Raw genomic sequence first — 4,889 nt, forward strand, 5'->3', positions numbered from 1 at the left:
AAACATTTTTATATGTACCACAACATATCAAAATTTGTGGATAATTGAAAGGTAATGGTAATTACTATTAATTAGAATAAAATGCATACATATAGGTAAATTTATTTAAAATATGTTGACATGCCCTTGCTGGTGGGGCTCAGTTGGTCGGAGCATCATCCCATACACCAGAAGGTTGGGGGTTCATTTCCCAGTCTGGGCTCATACCTAGGTTGCGTGTTCAATACCTTTTCGTGGTGTGTATGGGAGGCAACTAATTGGTGTTTCTCTCTCACACTGATGTGTCTCTCTCGCTCCTTTCCTATCTCTCTAAAATCAGTAAAAATATTTAAAAATTAAAAAAAATATATGTTGGGAAGAGCCCAGAACCCACCCTAGGAGCCCAGCAGTGACAGTAACTACAGTCGGGAGGGTCCCTGCTTGTGATTCTCAAGGAGTGTGAAAGCACAGATTTATAATGAAAACCAGCCCCCATTGGCCACTGATTCTTAAAAAATGGAGGCTGTCTCCTCCTGTTCAAATGCCCCTGGTGAAACATCAGAGGAGGAGCCTAAGAGGCCCCCTGCCCAACAAGAGCCTGGTCAAGTGCAGGTCTCCAAGGAGGTGGCAGAATCCACCTCTCACAAGTTTCCAGCCGGGATAAAGATTATTAACCACCCCACTGTGCCCAACACCCAAGTGGTGGCCATCCCCAACAATGACAATATCCAGAGCATTATCACAGAATTGACCTCCAAAAGAAAAGAGAGTGGCCGCAATGGGCCCAACAAATTCATCCTCCTCAGGTGTGGGGGAGCCCCCGTTAACCCTCCAGGGCCCCAGCCTCAAGCCCAAACCAGCAATGATCACAAAAGAACAGAAATGATCACTGAGAACCTGGGACCAAAACCTGCAGATGGTCACAGATTTGAATCTTCCTAGACTACCTGGAGCCCTTCTCAGGCAGTGATGGGAGAACTGTGCTGGTGGTGAGGCAGCAGGCTGCCCTCTTAACAACAGCTTGACCAACATCCGGTGGCTTGGAAATATGACTTCTGATGGATTGGGCTCCTGCAACATCAAGCAAAAGATGGAGGGAAAGGAGAATTGGCACTTGGAGCAGAGTCAGGACCAGGTGAACTGTTCTGTCACTCACCAGGGAAATCAGAGCTGGTTCAGGGAAGTCCTAAGAAGGGAAATGGATCAAGTGGCCTGTGCAGCAGAATTTCCAAATGCTGGTATTAGCACTCACTTACTGAGATTCTGTATAATTGTTTTTTTGTTTGTTTCTTATTTTTTTCTTTTTTTTATTGTTGTTCAAGTACAGTTGTCTCCATTTTCCTGTCACTCCCTCTTGCCCCACCCATCTGCACCTCCCACCCTTGCCTTTGGATTTGTCCATGTGTCCTTTATACATGTTCCTTGATGACCCCCTTCTCCCCCCATTATCCCCTCTCCCTTCCTTTCTGGTTACTGTCAATTTGTTCTTTATTTCAATGTCTCTGGTTATATTTTACTTGCTTGTTTGTTGTTGATTAGTGGTGAAAGACAAATACCATATGATCTGACCTATAAGTGGAAACTAATTGACAAAACAAGCAAGAGATTCTGTATAACTTTTGAGCTACTTTTCTGCTTGGGATCTTTCTCCCCCATCTGCAAAATTTGCTTGGGCGGAAGATTCCTCTGGCTTGCTGTATTCCATCAGCACTGCATTTAGTGGTCTGCCCTTAGAAGGTATTCAGGAAATGATGAAGAATTCTTAGTTTGAAAAGCCACTTAAACTTTAAAAGAGCAACCCAGGAATATGAAATGAATACAACATTTTAACCAGATAGTTTTCTTAGAAGGTATATTATTAGAAAATAAAGTGAGTTAGATCTGAATTTTAAATATTTGCCAGCAACCAGAATTGATTTGACCCAATTGTGTGGCCTGAAGTTGTTTTTCACAGTTGCTGCACACCTAGGTTCTGTTGTATATTCCTTTTAGTCATTCATTTCACAACCTTTAAAAGTGAAAATTTACATGTATGTGTACATATATAAAAATTGAGATGTTCACTTAAAACTCGTATAGTTTAAAAAGTTATTTATATAAATATAACAAACTTTTAAAGATAAATATATTAAATATATAAACTGACAAATATAAACAAACAAACAAATAAATAAAAGGTATGTTGATGTAAGAAACATCCAAATCTTTTGGATTAGGACATTTTTATAAAAGTGTATTCGAGGCAAACTGATGACACGCCAGGAAACACAATCTCAAATGCTCCTGAGAGTGGCAGTTTTGCAGTTTCTTTTACACATTTGGAATTAAGGAGGGAATGTAAGGAAGATTACATGAAGGTGGGAAAAAGCCAGGTACAGGATAGTTAACAAGATCATGTGCTCCCTTGAGGGTTTTTAAGCCTTCATGGGTCCAGAAATGAGGATTCTTTCCAGCATCTCAAGGATGTGTTAACCTATATGTACAAGAACAATGAATAAGGTTTGCTGAAAAAGAAGTTAAAGGCCCAGTGCATTACTACTCACCATGACCTTCCCAGTTAGTAATTTATGATCAGATCACCCTTTAAGGTTATTTCAGTCACTAAATTTATACATACCCTCTTTATCATTCACAAAATAAGACAGACTGAAAATAAGTGAGTTACATGTACAATTCAAAAATCTAGGAGAAAACAAATTGCAAAAGGAAAATTGTAAAGGAAATTAAGGAAATAGAAAAAATAATAAAAATACAGTTTATCAACAAAAGAATAAAGCTCATTATGGAAAAAAATCCAGACAAAGTAATTTATAGAAAGAAAATGATGGGCCAATTCCATTTATGAATTTAGATGGAAAATTTCTAAATTAACTACTAACAAATCATATGCAAAAATGAAAAATACATTGTGAGCTACAGGGCAGTCATTATTGAAAACAGCATGGGGATTAGAACTACCATATCATCTAGCAATCCCATTTCTAGGTATATGTATAACCAAAAGAATTCAGAGTAGGATCTCAAAGAGGCATTTGCACACCCATGTTTATTGAAGCTCTATTGACAATAGCCAAGAGGTGGAAGCAACTCAAATGTCCATACTGTATAGTTAAGTCCTCACTTAACATTATCAATAGGTTCTGTGACCTATGTGAAATGATATATGATAAAACCAATTGTGCCACAGGCTAATTGATACAAAAAGAGTTAAGTTCCTATGGCATCTCATCAACGTTATAAGGATATGATGCTGAACAAAAGAATGTTATAGAGGGGTCTGCTGTACATACAATGGAAAAAAGGAAATCTTGTCACATGCTACAATTTGGATGAACCTTGAAGATATTATACTAAGTGAAATAAGCTAGTCACAAGTGGATAATTTGATTTTCCTCATAGGAAGTATCTAAAGTAGTCAAAAACAGAAAATAGAAAGGTGATTACTAAGAGCTAGGAGGAGGAGGGTAGCAATTAGTGTCAGGAGGGTATAGAGTTTGAGTTGCAAAATAAAATAGTCCTAGAGATATGTGAACATACTTAACACTAGTGAACTGTAGACTTGAAAAAGGTTAAGATGATAAATATAATATTATGTGTTTTTACCACTATAAAAATTTAATTATGGCACAGAGGATAATACTCAGACATTAGAGTGAAATAGCCTGGGTTCCAATCCTAGCTCTACCACTTATCTAAGTAACCTCAGGAGAGATTACTTTTCTGCTCTTTAGTTCCTTATTAAAATAAGGATAAATATAGGTCCTAAAACAAAACAAAACAACAACGCCAAGCACATTGTGATGAAGATGTATTCCAAAATCTGTCAGCCTAATCCACCATATTAACAGATGAAAGGATCATTAAATACAGAAAATTTTTGTTAAAATTCAACATTTGAAATGTTCTTCTCTCCAACTTATGTGGCTTTTCCTTCTCTTCCTTTAGGTCCTGCTCAGATGTAGTCTTATCAGTGAGGCCTTTTCAGACCACCCTATTCTTCACAAACACCCAACCCCACCCTGTCATATTGTAACCCTGCTTTATATTTCTTCATAGCAGTACTTCCTAAGCATAAAGTTAATAGAAGAAACCACGAAGATAAAAATAGGCAAATTTGACTACTTAAAAATGTAAAAACTTTAGGATGCCAAAAAATCATAATCAACAAAATTAAAAAATTAGAGGGAATATTTATCATCAACATAACTGGCAAAGGGAAATGAGATCATATATAAATAATAATAGAAAAACTTTTATAGAAAAGTGAGCAAAGACATGAACAGATTAACCCATTCACATAACATGAATTAGTGACAATTAAACTTTTGAAAACAAAAATTCAACCTCACAAATAGTCTAAGAAATGCAAATTTAAGTAAAGAGATGCCTTTAAAAAGTCTTTGAAATTAGAATGATATTTTTTAGAATGATTTTTTAAATAATACAACTTCATGTGGTAAGTGAGGCCTTCATGCCCTGCTGGTGAGAATATAAAATGATGCACACTTTCTTATATTATCTACTGTAATGTAACAAGTTACTACAAAACTTAGGAACTCAAAGCAACAAACATCTGTCATTTCACAGTTTTTGTGGGACAGGGATCCAGGAAAGGCGCTCAGGAAGGGCAATGTGTATCTGGGGACTTTGCAGGCTCCAGTGGGGAAAGAGAACCAACTTTTAAGGTCACTCATGTGGTTTTTGGCCAGCCTCGGTGGCTTACAACTATAGTCTAATGACTTGAGTTCCTTGCCATGTGGACTTCTCCACAGTCTTCAGCATGTTCCCACACCATGGTAGCTGGCTTCCCTCAGGCCAGGGCCCTGGGAGAAAGTGACCAGGAGAGGAGCCACAGTGTCTTTTATAACCTAATCTTGCAGGTGACATACTATCGTTCTGCTATATTCTTC

General features: G+C 37.5%; 1 pseudogene; it reads left to right on the plus strand.

Moving 5' to 3' along the window:
* The first annotated feature begins 457 nt into the window (after nucleotides 1-457).
* Nucleotides 458-3,941, plus strand: LOC128779822 (forkhead box protein M1 pseudogene; annotated as a pseudogene).
* The last annotated feature ends 948 nt before the right edge of the window (nucleotides 3,942-4,889 follow it).

The sequence above is a fragment of the Desmodus rotundus genome, chromosome 13 (assembly GCF_022682495.2).
Source record: "Desmodus rotundus isolate HL8 chromosome 13, HLdesRot8A.1, whole genome shotgun sequence".
Lineage (NCBI taxonomy): Eukaryota > Metazoa > Chordata > Mammalia > Chiroptera > Phyllostomidae > Desmodus > Desmodus rotundus.